Genomic DNA, 23827 nt, shown 5'->3' with positions numbered 1-23827 from the left:
TGCTGGAGAATCTTGACCTCTCAGTTCCCTTTAGCATCAGTGTGCAGACTGTGGGGACTGGTGGTTTAGTTTCAGAGAAGGTGTACGTTGAATTTAATCATCACGCAAACAAAGGCACTTCATTATCTGGATGCAGAATCTCCCCTGAGGAGCAAGCTCGGGATTGCGGCTCTCCTGAGGTAATGGTCATCATGTGATCCACATGAGTAGATAGATGCATGTTTGGCACATGTGTTAGGACAATGGCCTTTTGTTTGCATCCTTCCCATGGTATCTTCATGAGACCTTTTATTTTCTGAAATATAAAAGGAAATTCCCTGCAGAGGCATGGAGGCATCAAGGGAATTTCACAACTAAAGATTTCTGATTTTCTCTTCCTTTAATGAGGACATACTTTAATAATAAAATGTTTACAATCATTAACCCTTATTTGTTCAGAATGTTTTCCTATATTCAACTTTCAATTAGAATTCAGATGGTTGAAGAGGTCAGGACTAGACCTTGTAATGTATTGAGAACAGCTCACATATTTATATCACTTTAGAGAGTTACAAAGCCCTTTTATATCCTTCATCTATTTGTCTCTAATGACAACCTTAAAAGGTCAGCAGGGCAAATGTTGTTATCCTGGTTTAACAGATGAGGAGACTGGAACTAAGACACATTTAATGACTTGCCCAAGGTTGCATGGCTTGTAGATAAGTGAAAGGGAGACTCAAATCACACTTTCTAATTCCTCTTCCAGTAAACATTCTGCTAAAGGTGCAAAGAAAGGAGTGTCAGTTTATCCTTATTGTCAAATGTAAAGAAGTAAAGGGAAAAAGTCAATCATTGGAAGTTTTCATTTATCCAAGTATTTGGTTTCCATGTGGAACAGGGAAAGTAGGATTGATACTGGAGTGAGAGGGCCTGGGTTAAAATCCTTCCCCCTCTCCCCTCCTCTACTTCCTGTGTAACCCTGAACAAATCACTTAATTTAACTGGACCTCAATTTTCTCATCTGTAAAATGGAAGGGTTAGACTAAATGATCTCTAAGCTCTCTTCCAGTTCTAGTTCTAGGATCCTATGATCATGAATTCAGTTCACTCATGTCTACATATGTGGTGACAAAAATGTTGTAAGATTGTTCTCTCCAAGGCTTTCAATTGGGCTGATTAGCTCCAGGCTTTCTACAAGAGTCCATTATAATTATTTTCATAAATAACCTTAATTGGACATGAAGTATTCTCTTTAGAAAGGATCTTGGAATGTGAAATGTGGAATATTAGGGTTGGAGTAGGCCTTAGCACATAGAAAATAAGAAATAAAAATGGCTATTGAACATAAAATTTCAGAGCTGGAAGGGCACTTATAGAACACGAAACGATAGTATTTGGAAAGGTCTAACAACAAATAATGTTAGTGCTAGAAAGGATCTTAGAATTTAGAATGTCAAAACTAGTGGGAACCTTAGAGATATCAGGTCCAATCCTGTCATTAAAGCTGAAGGGGAAAGGCAGTAGAGTCAAACAGAAGGGACATTAGACTAGGGTGCAGGAAGCTTGGCTTCTAATCCCAGCTCTGTCACTCCCCTGATGTTTGAACTCAGGTAAGGTATTATCTCTGTTGACCTTAGTGTTGGCATCTATAAGACCAAAGGCTTGTACTAAGAGGTCTCTATGGCTACTCCAAGTTCTGACATGCCAGAATTCTGGGAAACTCTTGAAGCATTTGAGCCTCACAGCTTCTCTCTAAGGCAGGCAGTGAGTGTAGTTATTGTGATCCTGATTTTACGGATGAGGAAATTGAGGCACATAGACGAAGTTCCTGGAGCTAACTGGTGGGTGGCAGGGATTAGAATTTAAGCCTCCTGACTCTTAAGCCTGTGTTCTTTTTGGTTATATCTTATTGGAGATGATTTGACCACCTAGAGCAAGGGTTCTTGGCAATTTTTGTGTTATAGACCACTTTGAAAGCATGCTGAAGCCTTTAGACCCTTTTGGAAATCATGATTGTTACCTACATTTGCAAATGGAGACAGCCAGTGAAAATGAAATGGTCCCTGCCCTCAAGGAGTTTACATTCTATTAGAAAAGATAACATAAGTGAATAAATCACCATTAAATTATTATAAATAATAAATATTATTTGATACTTGTACTTATATATTAATATAATATGTATTATATAAAAAATTTACTAAATATATATAACATTATATAGAAATTTACTATATATAAAATTACTAAATGAAAATAAAAGATATATAAATTAAATTAAAAATTAATAAAAATACATGTACATAACTATATATGTACATGGAGAGAGAGGGGTTATATATTTATTTCTCTCTCTCTCTCTCTCTCTCTCTCTCTCTCTCTCTCTCTCTCTATATATATATATATATATATATATATATATATATATATCTCCATCTATCTCTGTCTCCTAGTTTTAGTTAATTAATTAGCAGTGCCTCTAGAGAGAAAGCCATAATATCAAGTTTTTAGGGAGTGGTATTGTCAAAGTTCATTGAGAATGGACTCAAAGAAGAAAGAGAAATACCAAATCAGGCTACTCTCCATCCCCCGGGACACTCTTCATACTTTCCATTCATGTCTATACTTACACCATTCCCTATGCTTGAAATTTCCTCCTTGCTCTCTCTACCAGCTGCTATCCTATGCATCGCCCAAGGACCACCTCCAATGTCACTTCTCAACAAAACCTACTTTGATCCACTCCAGTCAAAACTCACTTTTCTCTCCTCTGACTTACTTCATTAGCACTTTGTAACTCTCTATTAACAAGAATACAAATTTTAATAGTGCTTTGTGGTATAAGAAAAAAGAATAAAATTTTTCCTTCTCAACAGTACCTCCCAAGATACTATAAGTATTATTAGCCCTATTATACAGATGATGAAATGAAAGTTCAGAGAAATGAAGGGAGTTAACCACCTCACCCAGATAATTATTGGCAGAACTGATCATAAAACCTCAGCCTCCTAAATCCAGTGTTCTTTCTACTACAACCCAATATCTCTTCTCTGCACCTTAGTATTTTCACCTGTAAAAGGAGGGGTGGACCAGTTCTTCTGAAGGCATGTATTGGAGAAGAATAATAGAACAGATTGGCCAGATAAGATTGGGACAGATCATAAAAGTGTCTTGAAGATAAGGAGAGGTGTAGTGTTACATGATTTTTTTTTTTGTTTGAGAGGATGTTATTACATGGATACCTGAGAAAGTGTTTTTAGGGAACTGATGCAGACATCCCTTATGTTAGCCCAACTAGGCTTTTTCTAAGAGTCAGTCTGTAATCGATTACATTGAAGCTAACCTTTTGACACATTTGTGTGTTTCTGAAAGCATGAATGTTCCAATGCCTGGGGAGAGATATCTACTTAGAGACTAAGAAAGGCTCCCACTTTGGCAAAAAACATAAATTTAGTACTTTTTCCCAATTATTAAAGTGTTTTGTTATGTTTAAAAAAGCCTCATAGCAACACTGAAGAAAAATGCCTTAACAGGTATACAACACTAAAGCGCATTTGTGCATTTATGAGAGAAAACACGTGGGATTTAATTCAATTCAGGCTGCTTTGTTGTAATGTAAAGAACATCTGACAATCTGAGAAGACCTAAGCTCGAACCCTGGCTTTGTGCATAGCTGTGTGATCCTAGGAAAGTCACTGAATGTTGCTGAACCTTCATTTCCTCATCTCCCTTCCAAGGTTGTTGATGATGAAATGAAATAGTGGATGTGGAAGGACTTTGTAAAATGTAAATGTAAACCGAGAGAGTTGAACAAGATGACTGAAGTTCATTCCAGCTTTAAATCTGTGTTCCTGGGAACTTTTCAGTTAGACAGCATTGATTTAATTAATTGATTGGCCTTTCAACTGCACCTCTATAACCATCCTTCATGGTATTCTAAGTGCATTCCAAACTCTAGCTTATTCTATCGATTGGCCATTTCTGAATTGCCAAACAGAAATTTGTTCACTTCATTGCAGATTTTTTTCCACTGGTACTGCGCATCTAGGAGTTATGTCTAATGTGCTTTACAATGAAGGGCTTTAGATTAAATAATTGCTGAGCTCCTTCCATTTCCCAGATTTCATGGCTCTTCCTCTGAATTACACACAGAACCATGTCTAAAAGGACATTGATGACATTGCCTATTTCCTTGTGAGTCTACTGTCTGACAAAAGGGCTAGAGAGGAAAGCAGTTTAACTGGGAATACCTTTTGGTCTCAGAACTTGATTTCAGTAGGGCTGAGACCAGAGTTGTATTAGACCTAGTTCAAACAACTCAAGAGAGTCTATTGTTAAATTTTCAGTGTGAGAATTTAAACTCAGAAATTAAGGAATGCTATGAATCAGGGCTTGATTTTGTTGTTTTGTTGATTGTCTAGACTCTAAAAAGTGATGGAGAAAATATTAATAGTGCAGATTGACTTAAAAGTATGTCAGGTATGAATTCCCTTGTGCTTTCCCTGCTCAAAACCAAAACAAACAAAAAAAACCCTAATTGTTAAATATTTACCAACACACCTCTGGCCAGGAAGCAGCTAGGTGGTTCAGAAAATGGGGTGGGGTGGGGTGGGAGGATGGAGTCAGGAAATTCCTGAGTTCAAGTCTGGCCTCAGACACTTACTAGCTGTGTGACCCTGGGCAAGTCACTTAACTTCTGTTTGCCTTAATCCGCTAGAAAAGGAAATGCCAAACCATTCTAGTATCTTTGCCAAGAAAACCTCAGAGACAGTATTGATGCGCTATGGTTCAAGGGATCACAGACTCAAATCCTTATCTAAATTCCTCATCAATAAATTGAGGAGACTGGAGGAGGTGGTCTCAAAGTTCCATCTCAGTTCTAACATTTCTTGTTCTATAGTCCCTTCCAGCTAGACAGTATATATTTTAAGGCCATTTCCAATCCTATCATTCTATCCCAGTTCTATTTAACTAGCTATTTGAACTTGAGGAAGTGACTTCCGTGGGCAGCTTGGGTTCTTCATCTGTAAAATAAGAAAACAGACAAAATAATAGCTAAGAACTAGCATTTATATAGCACTTTGATGTTTGCAAAACATTTTAATCACAATAACCCAGAAAGGTATTATCATCCTCATTTTACAGATGAGGAAACTGAGGCTAGATGAAGTTAAGTAACTTACTAAGGGTCACTCAGGTAGAAAGTGTCTGGGACTAGGTTTGAACTGAGGTCGTCCTAATTCCAAGTCCAGCAGTCTACCCACAGTACCACCTGGAAGGCTTTAACGGTGTGTCCCAAAAGTCTTAGTGCAGTTTAAAATTGTAATAGCTCAAAACTGCTTAAGACTTTTTGGACATCTAAATCCTATGATTGTAGCAGAGCAGAAAAACATTTGACAATGGGACTAATGTAAATATTGCCTTTTTCTTATTCCTAATCCCATTTAGGATTGCTTCCCTTTAAATAAAGAAACCAACAAATCCCGAATGATGCAGAAATAAAGTTGATTTTTTAGTACCTTAGGCTTTAAGGAAGTATCAGGTTGTCAGTATACCTGCAGTAGCAAGAGGATGAGGTTTTGCTATTGTTGTTTGTTTTTCATTCTCAAAGAGGACCATGATATCAGAGAGGTGATGCCATGACTTGCAAGTGAATTGGATTTAAGTGAGGGAGGGCTGTGCAAAGTCACCAGCCTCACTTTTTCCTCCAAAGCCATCTGGATCCAGTGGCAGGATATAGATAAGGACAACTGGAGATGGCCCTGGGTGCAGTGGGAGACCTTGGCCTTTTTAAACGAAGGTCTTTCCCAGGTCTCAGTTTGACTGAGGCAGTGCCCATTCAGTGATTAAGGCTAGGTAAGAAATGAAGCAAAGAATGGCCTCTTTTACCTAGTCAAAAACAAACAAACAAACAAACAAAAACTGGCTAGTTCCAGATGGGCAACACAGTTTCTTCCTTTCTTCCTTCCTCCCTCCCTTCCTTCCTCCTTCCCTTCCTCTCCTCTCCTAAGCAGGCCATTTATCTTTTCTTCATTCATTAGAAATAAGGAGAGATTTCTTCTCCTAAGATGTAATAGTATCACTCTTTGAAACCTCAACTATCTACCCCAATATCCTGTATTATTGGAAATATAAGTGATCCCTACCTTTGGGATATGATTTTTTAGTGAAGACATTTAGGGTTTGTATGTACAAAAGGAAAGAGGAGGAAGGGAAGCTTATTATAGAGTTGAAGGTCTGCCTGAAAAATCTGCTACATTCCCCTTTCCTACGCAGTATAGTGGTGCTATGCTGGATTCCTTATTAAGGAAGAGCCTCATGTCATGTGTTAGAGGAAAAGCAAGTTAGATCTCAAGTTAGAAATGTGGGAGCCAGGATTAGCATTCAAGCCTTCTAAACTTCTGGTTTTATGGAAAGCCATAGACAAGAATCACATAGGATGGGATGGCATGGATGATTTATGATCTGGACTGCTTGACTATCCAAAAATGACATTACAGATGCATTAAAGTATCATATTAGTATTATATAGTTATTATAAGAGCAACCAGTTTGATTGGGAACATCTCAAATAAATTATTTTCATGTCAGGAAGAACAATCTTGGTCTCCCTCATTAAGTCTTATGCTGCCCATTTCAAAGACAGACTACCGTCTAGATTATATGGGAAAAAAAGGGCCAGCTCATGGTGGCAGTTCTAATGTCCTAATATTCACTTAGAAATTCCCTTCCATTCCATTCAATAAACATTTTAAAATGCTTACTACCAATCTGAGCCCTTTGTTCACAGGGGAGTTTTCTGTTGTAATTATTTCTCTGTCTATATATAAGCTCTCTGAGGCAGAGATTGAATCAATACTCAGTGCCTAACACAGTGCACATAAGTGCATTATAAATGCTTAGTGACTAGTAATTTTTAAAGGTCTATTTTTATTCTTTCCCTTCCCTTCCCTTCCCTTCCCTTCCCTTCCCTTCCCTTCCCTTCCCTTCCCTTCCCTTCCCTTCCCTTTCCTTTCCTTTCCTTTCCTTTCCTTTCCTTTTTTTAAACTTCTCTGCATTGGGAGAAACACCAGTTCAAGATTGACTGTATTTATTTAATAAAAGCTTGGAATGGTAGAAATGTAAGAGACTTAGGACATTAAATTTTAGCAATGGAAAGGACCTTAGTTTTGCAAACTCATTTCCACTCCCACTGTTATTCATTCCTCTCCAGATTCTAAGTCTACTAGGAAACCTCCTTCCTGACCCCACCCCCACCCCCATGTACTCTTTTATTTCCAGGCAGAGCAGTCAGAGATTCAAAACTGTATCATTTAGATGTAGTATTTGTGAGGGCTCTCTTCTCATTGCCTCTAGATGCTGAACTAACAGGGGTGGGGGTGGGGGTGGGCTGGTGATGCTATGGTCCACAATCTCAAGAGCTTGGAAGCACTTACTTTTGAACATTACCCTATTCTTCCATTCTCCCAAGTTCCACAAATCATGGTTCAGTCAATGGGCTAAATCAACCCTCCAGGGATCTGCATGTAAAACACTCACTAATGCACTGATTCACTATGTCTTACTGTTTCCAGCACCTCTGGTCACTCTGGTCACAATATTCGCTTTCCACACTGTTCTCTACACTTTCCACCAGTCTCAGGTCAGCTTCCTAGCCATGCCTTTTCCACTGATTGCCAGTATTGGGAGAATGATCATTTATTGTCCAGGGGGTAATTATAACAACTATCAGCAGCTGTGAAAACTTATGTATTTAGGTGCACAGCCATTGCTTCCCCTTTCAGGGTACATGAGTAATCTTTCCTTTTTTAAAATTTTCCTTTCTTCCTGGAGCTGGGGCTGTGTATGTAAATGCATTAAGGGGGTAGGGAAGCAATTGGTGCTCCCTTCTACCCAACTGCAGTGAACCTTTTAATAATATTCATTCTGGATGAAAGTTTTCCCACATTAAGTATGTTCATAGAGGGCCTCTTTTTCCATGGTATGGTAGTTCTGCTTCCTCAACTCTTAAGCAACTGTTTCCTCTTTCTGAGACCCTCCCCACCCCAATCATTTGAAACTTTTTTCTTTTTATTCTGCCATGACTATGTAGCTGTTCTCTGTTTTCCCACTTTCTCTCTTCTTATCTACTTCCTTCTTTGGCTATTCTTTTTCCTTTTTCTTCTCAGAATTAGTCTTTTGCTCTTCCAAGGAATTCCCTAATATAAAGTCTTCCATCTTCATCTCTTCCACTTCATCAATTTACTACTGCTACTAACCAAAACATTTCCCCTTGGCCCATTCCTTCTATAAAGGCCTTTATGGGCTTACTTCCATCCAAGGTACACCCTTCCCTTCGATTTGGAAGACTTCTGAGTCACTTTCTTCTATCCCAAAACATGTTCATAGACATTGAAGTTCTCTCCCCTTTGGGTACCCCAGGCTCAGATTCTCATTGGTAAAGAGGAATCAATGGGAAATCTTTGCTATGAGTCTGGTTTGCAGAAAGACTCCTATTGGTTAAGCATGGAGTGAACTGCTTGCACCAATGTGAAAAAAGTCCTGCTCTCCCACATCAAAAATCCTGAATTACTTAATAAAGATCAATGGCTACAAATCCCTTTCCACTACAGTATGTAGCTGTTTCTTCCTTAAGACTCTATTAAGTCAAATGTAAGAACACGGACAATGAATTATAGAGTTTGAGAACTGAAACGGATCTTAGAGATCTTCTAGTCCAAAGTCCTAATTTAGAGATGAAGAAAGTAAAGGCCAGTGTAGTGAAGTGTCTTGCCTATAGTAATACAAAAATATTGCTCTATTGTTGAAATTTGATGTGCCCAAGTAAATTATAAGATGGAGAAAACTAATTACTTTTCTACTATGTACTATGATACCAGCATCCTAGTCCCCTGAAATGTACTATAATCCTAAATTCTGCAAGAATTTTCCAAATTGATTCTTAATAAACTTTGGAAAATTATTTGAGGAGCATTTACACTTACAAACATTTTATTTTATTACATTGTATTAATATTTTATTAATTATAATAATTATTACAATTATTATATTTCATTATATTTATTTTATTACACACAAATAAAATGTGTTTACATTTTAAAATATATTATTATTATTATTATCATCTTATTATATATGGATTTGGTAAAGAGAAAACTGTTCACCTCTCTGTCTCAGTCCATGTCTTTCATGCCTTGGCTGATAGGCCCCAATAGTTCTTTCTGTGGTGATGAAGATTATATGAGATACTAAATATGCAAGTGTTTTTGCAACCATGAATTGCTGTACAAATGTAAACTATTGCAAAAGCTTAACATCCTGGACTTTATCTTGGGAGCCAGGATGATAGATAGATTATGTTCCCTTTGGCATTATACAGCTTTATTATAGTCCATAACTCAGGCCTTAAAAAAAAACCTCTGAAAGCAATACTAGAAGATCCGCTTTAATTCTTTGCAAAGTAAATAAAAATATTAGAAAAACTGAAAGAATTGAAATTCATTTGAAAGAAGGAGAAATGCCCAAAAGCTTTGGTATATTCATTTTTAAAGTTCCCTCTCCTTAGAACCAAGTGTATTTACATAGTTAAGATCTCTTTTAAAAATCTCTTACAAATGCAAGTCACATGTGAGTTGTCATAGAAACTCAATTTTAGAAGAATGAGAAGAGAGATCTGTTTTATAGGCATAAACACAAGCAGGGCATAGATAGCATGACTTTACTGGGGATAGTAAGTGGTCATAGGTTCATCATATTTAGAGCTGGAAGGGCCTTTATAAATAATATAATAAAAAATTCCAAATACTGTCAGTTTATGTAAAAGGAAACAAAGACCCCAAGGGAGAAAATGACTTGTTCATAATCACAAGGTACTAAATAGCAGAGCTGGGATTCAAACCTTGATCATCTGTTCCAAATCCAATTCTTTTTGCATAGGTCTACTAGCTACATATCATAATCTACTAGGATTTTCTTTTCCATGGCCTGGATCAATACTTGGTCTGGTGTGTATGAGACATGAGGATGAATCAAGCCTTGCCTCTGAAATTAAGTCCATTTTATGTAGGTATTTATATCTTCCTGGGATGATGAATAAAAGAATAGAGATGGAGGGGAAGGAGCCTTAGAACTATTCTCTCAGACCAGAATTAGAGCTAATTTTGAGTTGTTTTATTTGTGGTCAATACAACCTCCATGGTATGCCATTTCTATTTTCTATATTCTAATTTCCCTTAATATGTGTTGTCTTCTTTAGAGTGTAAGCTCATTAAAGTCAGGGGCTGTCATACTTGTATTTGTATTTGTCCAGCACTTAGTCAGTCAACAAACCTTTACTAAGCACCTACTTATACTCCATGCACTGGTCTAAGAAATGTGGATACAATTACAAAAAAGAAAGACAGTTCCTGCCCTCAAGGAGCTTAGAATCTAATGGGAGAAGACAATATATAAAAGGAAGCTGAAAAGGAGGGAAGGAAGGTACCAAATGCAGGGGCATGACGGAAAAGTTCAAAGGAATTAAGAGTCTGGAACATAAGAAGCCATTAACTAAATAATTAAAGTGCTATCTCTTAATAAACACTATCTTCTATCTATCCATCCATTTATCTATCTATCTATCTATCTATCTATCTATCTATCTATCTATGTCTCATAAACTGAGCAGCTCTGGTTAATTTTCCACTTCCAACCTATTACCCCCAGGTAGGCACAATGGTTTTACTTTCAAGGCTGCCCCTTTCTTGTAGTAGTAAACAAATAAAAACATTAACTGGGTGTAGACTTGAAAACAAAAGTGTTCCAAAGGAGACAAACACCAATTCACACAAATGAATGAAAGGTAGTGATATCCCAATGGTATGGGCAAGTGGGTTTTTGAGTTGCATGGTCCTATAAGCATTCCAAATGAAATGCACGATCAATTTTTATTGAATAATAAATTGCCTTTATGGAGCAGAGGCAGATGTCCAAATCATTTCACCAGCACACAGGTTGATGATTTTAATAGACATTATAGGGTTGGGAAGGGGGAAAAAGAAGCTATAAGCTGGTGGTAACCCATACCAGTGGTATTCTTCTATCTACTTCTCTTTTCTTACTCCATACATGTATTTCTGTGCTTTCTCTGTCGTAAGATATTTGGTAGCCTCGTCTGATCTATGTGCTTATCCTTCTGATCTACTCCCCCCCCCCAATTGTGAAGATGGGGCTAGGTGCTGAGTGACTTATTACTGAGTATACATCAATATATTTCCCTTATGTATATCCTTCCTTGAGGGAGAAAGGGAAGCTTAATAAGCACTTGTTACACATGTGTATGTATGTATGTGTGTATATGTGTATGAGAGAGAGAAAGAGGGAGGGAGAGAGAGATTTAATAGGCACTCGTGGCTATATTTACCTTCTCTCAAACGTTTACATCAGAACATCCCTTACAAGCATGATGATTTCCTATTACTAGTATCTTTTTCTGACTTACTGATCTAGTTATTGTACCTTTTTCCTGCCGTGGCTTCTAATATTTATCTCTTATAAGCCTGTAATTTGTCTGCCTAGATTCCACATCTCTGACATGTTCCTCCCTCTGCAAGGTCCTATACCAATGGCAGACATCCACCTGGGTGCCATGTTCCCCTGAAACACATGGGCTTTGTGTTTTAGTGTCATACTTGGGCTGGATTTTTGGCGTATTATGATAGCATAGCGGAGTCTAACGGTTTGGGAAGGAAACACGGTGTAGTAGAAAAAAGTTTTGGATTTGAAGATCAAATAAGATATTTATAAAGCATTTTGCAAACCTTAAAGCACTGTATAAATACTAGCTTTTATTGTGATTTATTATGTTTTATTATTATTATAATCTTGGCTCCGACACTTACTAGCACTATGATCATGGACAAGTCACCTATCTTTTCTGAGCCTGTTTCCTGATCTGTAAAATGAAGCTAAAATACTTCCTTTCCACATTAATGTGGGGGAAGTACTTTGGAAAACAAAATTCAGTGAGATTTGAGCTATCATCAATAATAAGTAATAATAACCATGGCTTAACATCATGCCCATGCCACACTATAAGATGTCCATACAATTTAACCCCTATGTTTGTATATGTAATTTCCATCGCTATGCAGTTTGGTGAAATTCCAGTCCTACTCTGTATAAAAGACAACTGCATTTGAGCTGCCCAGATTTTTAAGCTTGTATTTAAATAACTTTCCATAGCTTCTAGATAAATTGGATATGTGTGATGGCAAACTGGGAGACAAACAACCTCCAGAGTGACAGCGGTACTGTTTTATTGTCTGCAGTGGGGAAATTACCTAAGCAGATGAAGTTTTGGGTTGACCTTTGTCAGAAAGAGAAGATTTGTGTCAAATATGCTGGAATTAAAATCACTGGATTTGACCAGCAATCTCGGCATTTCAATAATGAATAACCCCATTTGGTTTCTCTTATTGAGGGATGTGTATTACAGCTCACTTATGTTCCCACACCCATTAGAACACAGTCCAGCTCAACAGCAGGTATTCTCCAGGCCTTCGACACCATGTGAGATATTTTTTTTTTTGGTTTGTTTTTTAATGTATGACCTAAGTGATCAATAAGGTAGAATTCCTGCCTTCTAGGGATATGGAATTAACCTATGCTGGTGCCAAGGGGGTAATAAGTAGGCCTGAGGCAGGGTGGGGGCACTCTGCTGGAGAATGGGAGGATTATCAAAATTGTGTTCCCAGAAAGCAAATAGGAAGCTGATTTGAGCCAAGCCAGAGTTCACGGGGTAGTTACATCCACTGGGACAAAAATGAATCAGGAAAAGAGGTCAAAGCTTTAGTCCCTAGCTGGGAAAGTCAGTATGGAGGCAGACAGAGCACTCCATGAAGGGAGCAGTAGGTGTCAATGAGATGGTTTGCTTCCTGCAACTTCTTCAAGTGAAATAGCTTTCTTATAGACCAGAGCAATAATATGTTACCCACACTCCTCCTTGTTCTTCTGCACGACTTGCCATGGGCCAGGGTGGTGAATGTCCAGCTTCATTTTTTTTTTCATTTCAGAGACTTCTCTTCTGTGGTTTAGAACTATAGATATTTGATCTAGTGTTTGGACAAAACTCAAAGCTCTATTCTGAAGAAAACAATAGTCATAGCTGGCCTCTCTGGCGGCTAATCTTTCACCCCGGAATATACCCTCTATCCCACTACTCATGTAGCTAATATCCAAAGCGAATGGATCTCTCTTTACCCACAAAACTATCATAAATTAAAAAGAAAATAAATAAGAAAAAATTTAAAAAACTATCAAAATTTCAAGTTCTCTTCTAGGAACTCACAGAATTATAGTCTCATAGCTCTAAAGAGGAAAGCAAGCTCTTTTTATGTATGAGGATACCCAGGACCAGGGAGATTAAGTCATCTGCCCAAGTTCATATGGGCAGTAACCTTCGGCATGGATTTGAGCCTAGGTCTTCTGATTCCAGAGCCCTTGTATCCAGCTGCTTCCCAAAGAATGCTAGAGCTGAAATAGACCTTAACAGTTAACATGTTGAATGCCCTTATTTTGCGGATGAGGTCCCAAACCAGGAACTGATTACATTCAAGACTTGCCAAAGGTTCACTTGAAGTATTTTAGTTGAAGGGATGTGTGAATTATTTGTTCTCCTGGGTTTTCTAGATGCTTTCTCCATATTAAGTTAGAGCATCAAAAATAATACCTGGACTGTATAGCATCTTTATTCCACATGGAAACTGGTTAAGCCTAAATATTATGACTTACATCACCAGCTTTTGTAGAGGGGCAAGATGAAAAAGTTATTTTAATGTTTTTTCTTTCCCAAACTACAGTCAAAGACATATTATCCAGACCAATCAATCAGCACTTATTAACTGTCTACTATGTACAAAACACTATAGTAAGCTCTGGGGATGGAAAAAGAGGCAAAAGACAATCCCTGTCCTCAAGGAGTTTGCAAATTTAAAGCTAGAAAAGGACCTTGGAAATTGTCCAAGTCCACCCCCCCTTATCTGAGAGATGAGGAAACTGAGATGCAATGCAGTAAAGTCCCTTATATAAGACGCTTGAGTTCAGGTCCTCTGCTGCTTCCTCTCCTTGCTATAGACATAGAAAACATTTCTTCATTAATTTAGTGGCAGAAAAAAAGTGTTGTCTCTCCAGATGAGTGTGTTTGCTTCTTTCTTTCCCACCAAGGTGGTTAAAACTATGTAATCTAACATGTTTCCCTTTTTGACTTAGCTGCTTAAGGTGTTCATAGCTAATTTTAATGCTCAACTTCAGTAAGCAATCAGCTGGTTGACTGTTTGATTGATTAAAAGGTCCTAGTACCAGCAACAGATGATGGAAATTACTCAGGTTCTGGAATCAGAGGGCCTGGGTCAATTCCCCTCTCTGATGCTTACTAGCTATATGACTTTGAACAAGGCACTTAACCTTTCTAAATCTCAGTTGCCCCATCTATAAAGTGAGAGGGGATGGACTAGGTTCCCTATTGGCTCTAGATCTATGGTCCTGTGAATGCTTCTATTATCTCTAAGCAATGAAGGCTGATTCTGAAATTTTGCCTGCTTTAGACAAGCCATCGAAATTATGAGGACTATAGTAGGGGATCTCTTGGGGAATGTCTACAATAATGTGAGGACTTCAGGAATTAGCACCCTTAATGTTATGTCTCATTTGATGTCCTGGGCTATTTTTAAATGGTCAAAAAACTAGGTAAGATGGGAACTGTTTCTATATCTGGTGACCAAGTTATTATTATTATTACTACTACTACTATTTTCATTGACAAATTAAATATATTAACGTAATATAAATTATATATGCTTTAATTTTTATTAAGCACCTTTCTTAAAACAACTTTGTGAGGTAGACAGCACAATTATTATTATTCTCATTTTACAGAAACCTAGAGAGGCAGCTTTCCTTGTTCATTCACACAGCTAGCGTCAGAGCTAGGATGCTGTATTGGAAAGAACATTGGATTTGGAGTCACCAGGCTTGGGTCGCCATCCTGGATCTGCCATTTATTGATTACCTATGTAACCTTTGGCAGGTTACTTGGATCAGATGATCTCTAAGGTCCCTTCCAGCTCTGATCCTAACCTAATTATCATATGACCAATAACCCCACATCCAGTGTTTGGGTTTTTCTTTTTTTTTTTTTTTTTTGGTTTGCTTTCTGTCTTCCACATGGGACAGAGAGTAGACTTATTCTGGTCTGATTGTGGCACCTGCGACCAGATCTAGGACAATTGGGTTGAAATTTTAGGGAAGCAAATTTAAACATGGAAAGAGATATTTCCTAGCAATTATTACAGCTGTCAGATAATGAAATGGATCCCTTCCTGAGTGAGGTCCCAGATTCTGAAGACGTTCAAACAGAGCAATCCCTCCTAGAGTTGGAATTTCTATATTAGACACCACATCATACAGCTGTCATCTTAGGTCTCTTCCATCATTGTAATTCTAAAAACCTCATGCTTTATTTCTTTGTGCAAGTTTTTAATTTCAAACCCTGTAGGGCAGCATAGTACATTTTTTATTGACCCAATACCAACTCAGCTGGTTTAATAGTGAGAAATGAAGTCAAACAACATTATTTCCCCCTACAAAAACCTGTCACACAGGGCCTTGCATAAGCACGAGCACTCAATAAATATTGGCTAATTGATTTTTTGAAAAGATAGCTGGCTTGACTTCTTTCTTCCTCTCTTCCCAATTACAGAGCCTCAGAGTTGGAAGGGATATCATAGGTTACATCCAACTTGTGCTTGAATCTCTGCTGCCTCTTTCCTGGCAATTGAGTTACCCCATCTTTTCTTCAAGTGTACCAGTGATGGGGACCTCATTACCTCATGAGGGAGACCCATTTTACTTTCAGATAGCTCAAATTTTAGACAATTAAAATGTCCTTCTCACAAACTTTCACTCATTGCCTTAGTTCTATCCATTGAGGTCAAACGGAACAAACCTAATCCTTAATTTAATAGGAATAAACAATGTAATAAGGATAAATGAAATATTTGGGTTCAAAAACTCAACTTCCTAATATGATATGGGAGAGATGTAGCTGGATAGCATTTACCTGAAAAAAAAATCTAATGTTTCAGTAGTTTTCAAGGTCAATAAATTATTCCAGAAAGTTAATAAGCTCTTAGATATGTTAGGAAAAGCATGGTGCTGAGATCAGACTGAATCAGGTAATAATTCCATTTCAGTCAGCTTTGGAGCTACATTTTAGGAGGGTTAGTGATATTTTGGAGAGAGTACAGAGGAAGTGAGGATGGTGAAGATCCTCAAGATCAGAGATGTTAAACTCAAAAGTATGGTCTGAGTCAGATTAAAATGTCATTGAGAAACGTTTAATAAAATAAATTAAAATACAATACAACAGAGATGATGTTAATTTATAGTTTTCTAAGTCAATATTTGCCTGCAGGGATCTGTTTCTACTTGAGTTTGACACAATTGCTCAAGATCGTGCTAAGTGAATACTGATTGAAAGAACTAGGAATATTTATCCTGGGGAAGAGAAGGCTCAGAGGGTGTAGGATAGCTATTTTCAAGAATGGAAAGAAGGATTTAACTTGTTCTGCTCAGTCCTAGCAGGTAGAATTAGAAGAAACATGTAAAAATTGCAAAAGGAGGCAGATTTTGGCTTGATACAAAGCCAAATGTCCTACCAATTTTCTGCAGAGCTATTCAAAAGTCGAATAGGCTACCTCAGTGGTTTATGGCTTCCATCTCACTTCAGACCTTCAAGAAAGTACTGAATGAGCACTTGCTGAGATCTCATACAGCAAAATTGTGTTTTAGGAATATATTGGACTAGATGTCTCTGAGTTTCTTTCTATCTCTGTTGTTCTGTAATTCTTCCCCTTGAGAGCCTCTTCAAATCTTGAAGGTAGAGACCTTCTTTATCAGTCTCACATGGCTTCCTTTCTCCAGTCTTAGAATTCTCTGTTCCTCCCAATTAACTAGTTAATCTCCAAATTAACTAACCACTTGAACGGACCCAGTGGCCTTGCTGTTGGGGGGCTGGACAGATGCACATGCATAGTCCAGAGTTAAGCCCTGCCACCCAGGCACTAACCTTGGCGCTTTCTGCCTCATAAAAGATTTGCTTCATTTCTATAGAAAGGCCCCAGTTTTTCTCTCTATGTCTTAAAGCTGGAAAAAAGGCTCTGACAGCTTCTGCTGCCTGTTTTGTTGGGGCAGCTTTGTTGTACCCTTGGAGTAGTTCTGGCAAAGTATTGGCTGAATTTTAAGCGTGAAAAACCCAGCCTCTGAAATTCCATTTGGCTTATTTTCCATCCCTCCTGGAGGACAAAAGGGGTTTTGTTTGTGCTTAAAGTCCTGCAAAGAGTTTGGCTACAAAATAAACTGAGCTGACACTGAAGGAAATACACCATTTTAGGTGACAGAATGTGGTGCTCCAGACTAAGGAAGTGAATGTTTTAATGAGCTGTCATCTACACTGGGCTGTTCACCAGACCACAGGATCATAGACTTGGACCAAAATGGGAACTTTGAATTCATCTAGTCCAGCCCCTTTATTTTACAAATGAGGAAACTGAGGCCCATCCAGCTTAAATAATTTGTCTAAAGTTACAAGAATGAAAAAAAGGCAGAGCCAGAATTTGAACCCTGGTCATTCAACTCTACTGCACCATGGAAAGGTCCTTCTTTGGGTTCCTCTGCAACTAGAGAATCGTAGAATGTTGCAACTGGATGGGACCTCAGAGTTCTATTGGTTTACATTGGTAAGAATGCCAGATTTGAAATGAAAATCACTGAGTTTGAATTTCAGCTCTGCTACTCATTACCTGTTTGATACTACAGCAACCTTGAGAGGACCTGGAAAGGGGAGGAATCATGATAACAATGATGTCTGGAGGGAGGAGAAATCTCAGTGGCTCACCCAACTCACCTCCCAGACCACTACCAGCACTTCTGTTTTGGACTCTACCCTGGATAAAATATATCGAGGGTAGATTAGTGCCAGTGATCAGCAGGCCAAGAAGGAAGGATTTAGATAGGAGGGAATCATAAGAATGAGAGAGCTAGAAGGGACCTCTGAGATAGTTTAATTCAACCCTGTCATGTTCCAGATGAAGAAACTAAAGCCCAGTGAGATTAGTAGAGCTTGAGTTTGAAGCCACTGGTCTTTCCATTATTCCATATGGTGTTAGGAAGGGAAGCAGTGGCAACATGGAAGAGAGGGGCATTCCTGTAGCCAACTACCTGGTGGGGGTGACCCTTCATAACTGAGCTCATGATAACCTGTTGCAGGGAGTCTGGAGCCCCTGGAAGGAACAGAAGAGACAGGATCTCAGAGTTAGAAGAGACCTCAGAAGCAATCTTATTCAACCTTTACACAAACAGGAATCCCCCCTACAAAATATCTGACATATGCATTCAACTCTTCCTTGAAGCCCTTCAGTGATGGGGAACTCATTACCTTTTGAGGTAGCTCACTACTCATTGTCCCTGAAAAGAAATGAAAATCAGAAGGCATCCAGGTGAATGATGAGCTGGCTGTATTGGTAATAAATATGAGAAATTCTCTCCAGCTTCTTAGCTAAATTGTCTCTGTGAATTACCCTGCTGCCAGGATTGGCAGTTCAAAGCTAACTCCATCTCCCAAAATCTCATGAAGTCACAGTTGGCTTTCATATACTAATTGGATAGATTTAAAAGGATATAAACACAATCTCAGCTGGAATCCAGAAAAGGCCACCACTCTCCTTTCTCTTCCAGAATCTCTGGTTTTGAAAATTGGGTTCTATATCATCACAGACACCTAGGAGCCCACAATAATGGCAGAGTGACATATTTAATCTTGGAGCTTCAGTTTACATGCTGACATAAGGAGGAGCACATTCATTAAATGCTGAAGTGGAAATCCTGGTGTGGAATCTCTGATTTCCTCACTCCTGAGGGATCTTTTGATGACATAGACAAGTAAAACTATTCATTAAGAGACAATCAAATGAAAGGGTTTATTTGCTCATATCATAAAGGGTTATTATTTCCAGGACAGAAGTGAGGACATCATTTGCCTAGTATCTGTATCAGCTATCCTTTACTAGTCCTTGAAAATAATAACAATAGCGCTTTTACAGCATTTAAGGTTTGCAAAACATTTTTCATGTTATTTTATTTGATCCTCACACCAACCCTGTTAGATATATGAGGCACACCCTATGAGGCACATAGAGGCTAAGGAATTTGGCTAGTAATCGCCAGAGGTAGGATTTGAACTCTGACCTGTCTGGACTCTTCTCTCCACTATACCATTTAGTGTAGTGTAGTGGTAAGAGCACTGGAATTAAACTTCTGGAGCCACATATCCAGCTCTTCCATTTACTTACCATGTAACTTTGAGTAGCTTCTCTAAGCCTTCATTTTCTCATATGCAAAATGGGGATTATAATAATTATTATGATTATATATATATATGCATACATTGCATATATATTTATTATATACTTAGGGTGGTTGTGATACAAAATGTCTTTTAAAAGATTGTGAAGTGCTATACAAGGATGGTATAAAGTGAAAGAGGTCTGGATTTGGATCTAGAGGATTTATGATCAAATTCTAGTTCAGTTACTTAAAGACCTGTGTGACTTTGAACAAGTCCCTTAACTTCTCTGGCCTTCGGTGTCCACTGCTGTCAAGTGAGGCAATTGGATTAGAAAATGTGTAAGATCCCTTCCAGCTTTAAATTCTATTTTCCAAAATATGAATAGTTGGTGTAATAAATAGAAGCAGCCTCTAGAGACCAGGGCTCTCTCTCTCCATTGATCTTGAATTAGCAGCAGTGTGTGTTTGGGGTTTGTAGGTGATTGGAAGCCGAAGATTAGACCCACCAGCATCCTGTAATGATGCTCATGTTGGAGGACCAAAGAAGATTGGAAAAAACAGTAAGTGTCAGCCATGGTTCGTTATTTGTTTGGGATCTGTTCACAAACATTTTGACTTGGCTAAATTCGTTCCAGATGTGCTGCATTCCCTTGCTTAGGTAAGGATTCTCTTGTTTCTGTGAATTGTTTTCCAGCTGCACTCTCATCTGTTCTATGACATGTAGAGGTCTTTAGAGCCTTGATTTCCTTGGAGTTTGCTATTGCTTCATTTCATCTGTGGGAAATTCTTGACAAGTAGGCAAAATGCCAGACAGTTCAAAGCAACCGTTCTTTCTTGGATCGTTTTGTTCCCATGGAAGTTTACCAGGTCTGATTTCATTTAGGCAGTGCGGTGTGGTGGAAAAGATGATGCACTGAGAATCAGGAGAGATCAGGGTGTTAATCTTGTTTCTTTGATGAGCTAGTGGTATAACTCTGGGCTGGTCATTTTCTTTATCTGGACCTCAGTAAGAAGGTTGGACTATGTGATCTCTAAAAAGTTATTCCAGCTCTAACGGTTTTTGTTTCTGTGGTAAAATAATGGGGCAATGTCTAACCAATACCTACAAATAGTAACTGAAATGTTCAAGAGGTTTGATCAAAACATGCCAAAACATGTTCAAAGAACACATCTTCAATTCTCAGCTCTGCCATTGTTAAACTTGAACAATAAGATTGTATCTGTTTAAAACAGAGTTTGCCTTTTGGTCTATTGTATATATGGAAACTATAAGAAAATGAAAGATCAGTGCATGATCTTGGGAAATTACCCTCTCTGGGCCTCAGTTTTCCTAAGTGGGTGGGCATAAACAATCTCTAAAGTCACCTTTAGTTCCAAAATTCTATATAACCTTCATTCAAAGTTCCTTCTCAAAGCCCACTTTTTATAAATAAATTGCTCTCCTTTTTATTTGAAGATGCTGCTGCTACTGATATTGTGGATATTGTGCTATGGATGGTGGCTGCAAAGGCCAATCAATGCATGATTAACAACCCTATCCATTGAGGAAAAGGATTGGGACCAGGGCTTTCCCAGGTGGTGGGGAGGGAACAAGTAGGAGAGAATCCCAAACTGCCACATTGGGCTCATCTCCAGGCTCTGGCTATCTCCTGAGCCATAGGAACTATTGCAGCAAAGCCTTCAGAAATTCTGGAGTAATCCCAAGTCATCTTGTTCTGTTTTAATAGCTTAAATATTCTTTATTCTATAGTTCTTTCAATATGTGGGAGGATTATGATTCTTTGATGATAATCAACGAGTTTACAAAGCCAAAATCTAAAACTCTTAGGAGGAAAAATCTTCACCTACAATTATATGCATTTACTTACAAATAAAAACATGCAGATATATATGCAAGCATGCATCCATATTTGTTGTTGTTGAGTATCTGGGTGTGCCTCTTTGGATTCCATGTTGAAACTTCAAGAAAACAAAGAAGAGTGAATGTCTATTTTCTTCCGGCCTTTTCATTATATGCGTCATTCCAAATGCTCCCTGGAGTCATTTTTCCTTAGTAACTATGTATGCCCTTGTCCTGGGATCCTTGATGAACGAATTGACAAATGGGAGGACAATTCAACATTTATTGAGCACCAACAATATGTCAGGAATTTACATAGAAGGAGATATTTATGGAACCCAAAGCCTATGTAGGTTGTCATGTGCCCCATAAGCAATGCAGTTATACCCAACACAGATGAAATGTTTCAGCTGATCTTAAACTGGTTTCTGTGTCTGCGGGTATGTTTTAGTGGTTATAAGATGAAACTTAGTGTAGGACCTAGTACTGATAGAAATATTAAACTAGGGATGGAGGAAACAATGTTTCTTGTGCCTAGACATCTTGTTTTGACAAGGAATGTTAACCACATCACAGAAATTTTTTATTTTAAATATTGTTTATTGATAGAGCATTGATAATGTGAAAAATGATTTCTCTTGGTAATCTGTGTCTTGGAGACTCAGAGTTCCACTCTGTCAGCCTTCTGTCCAAAGTTGTTCAGAAGGACATTTCTGATAATGAGATTGCATTGAATCTTCTTATCTTGGTCAAACTCCAACCCAGGTCTGAAATGATTTCATCCTACTCAGGTTTGGGTGGAGACAGACTCCCAAGACTGAGGGTGGTATTGCCTTCGATGGCAGGCGATATTGGCCCCTGTGGACTAAGTGGTCTAAGGCATGTACTCATTAATATCACCCACCTGCTAGTGTGTCGACCAATCACAGTTGATTGGCACTCTTTGGGAATACTTACTCTTTAAAGGGCATATAAGGCTGTACCCCACCGAGCCAGTTCTGAACTGGCCCCCTTGGGGGGGCCCAGTTTTGGACTGAACTCCCATGCAATGCATGTCAAGCCAGTTTAAGAGAAATTAAGCCATGGACACAAGTTTCATTTGCCTCTTTCTTAGAATAAATAAATTGGGGATCACAATACTCATGTGATCCTTTAATGATGTCAAGCTGTTTTCCAGTACAAAAATTCACCTTCTGATCACAAATGTTTTTCTGGTGATACTGCATGGTTGTCATTCCTGGAATGTATTAATTTTCAAAGAGTCAGAGTTGTAGATAACCAAAAGTCCAATGGAAAGATGGATAATGGGCATTAAGGGTAGTGCTATGTATTTACAATGAATGAATGGAGTAAGCATTTATTAAATATTTACTGTGTACCAAGCACTATGCTAAGTTCTAGGGATATAAATACAGTCAGTCAGTCAGTCAATAAAAATTTATTAAGTGCCTATTATGTGAGAGCTGAGCCTGGAGTCAGGAAGACATCTTCCTCAGTTCAAATTTGGCCTTATACACATACTAGCTGAGTGACCCTGGGCAAGTCACCTAACCTTGTTTACCTCACTTTATTCATCTGCAAAATGAGTTGGAGAAGGAAATGGCAAATCACTCTAGTAACTTTGCCAAGAAAACCACAAATGGGGTCACAAAGAGTCAGACACAACTGAAACGAATGAATAACAACAACAATGTACCAGGCAGATTCATCCAGGTCTTTTGACCACAAGTTCTGGCATCTTTTCATTCCATTCTTACCTACCTGGTAGGGCTGTTGTGAAAGAGGCTTCTTATAAACCTAAAAATATTATTGAAATCAGTTCTTGTTGTTATTACTACTATCCATTGCCTGTGATCATGAAACTTTAATAAGCCCTGTATGAACAAGGTGAATGTTCTGCAATAAATACTTACAGAGGCTCTTGCCTGGAGTCAGAAAAAAACCCATAATTCAATCTTTTCTCTAGAGTCCAAGTGATTGTGTTGTGACATAGAGCACTCAATTTGTGAACATAAGAAAAATGAGTTGACCCTGCTGGGTATTTGAGCCTTTAGTTTTTAGGCATTTCAATCATATTAAAATGATTTTTGTACCAATCTACTGAACTATTTTTCCAGAGGGTGTGAAAGCAACTTTATTTGTCATTCATAAAGACTTGGGGAAACTTCATCTCTCTCTCTCTCTCTCTCTCTCTCTCTCTCTCTCTCTCTCTCTCTCTCTCTCACACACACACACACACACACACTGTGGTCCTTGTGTGAAAAATGGCTCCAATAGATTTCTGCTTCCTTATTTCAAGGGTCTACAATTTCATTCGTGTTCATTCAATCCTTCCTGTTTTGATTTGTTTAAATATGAATTAATCATTTACATTGATCACAGCAGACATCCATCATCCTGTGAAGGAGGTTATACTTTTGTTTTTCTCCCAATTTTATAGATGAGGAAAATAAGGCTGGGAGAATTGAAGTGATTTGTCTGTGAATATATTTATTTAGGTTTTCACAAATACCAGCTATATGACCCTGGGCAAGTAATTTAATGTTTCAGTGCCGGGTGTTTTGTGTGTGTGTGTGTGTGTGTGTGTGTGTGTGTGTGTGTGTGTGTGTACAGTGAGGGTGAAGATT

The 23827-nt window shown here is 38.2% G+C and overlaps 1 long non-coding RNA gene across 1 annotated transcript in view; it reads left to right on the top strand.

Moving 5' to 3' along the window:
• The window catches only part of LOC144455173 (uncharacterized), a 55679-nt gene continuing 31852 nt past the window's right edge, over positions 1-23827 (top strand). Inside the window, exons 1-2 of the long non-coding RNA XR_013483879.1 lie at positions 1-179; positions 19839-19920. This is a non-coding gene — a long non-coding RNA (uncharacterized LOC144455173). The remainder of the gene's footprint in view (positions 180-19838; positions 19921-23827) is intronic.

Source organism: Phascolarctos cinereus, unplaced genomic scaffold (assembly GCF_003287225.1).
Source record: "Phascolarctos cinereus isolate Bilbo 61053 unplaced genomic scaffold, phaCin_HiC Scaffold_9;HRSCAF=440, whole genome shotgun sequence".
NCBI classification, from domain to species: domain Eukaryota; kingdom Metazoa; phylum Chordata; class Mammalia; order Diprotodontia; family Phascolarctidae; genus Phascolarctos; species Phascolarctos cinereus.
Note: the sequence above shows the minus strand (reverse complement) of the source record. Positions and strands in the feature narration are given on the sequence as shown.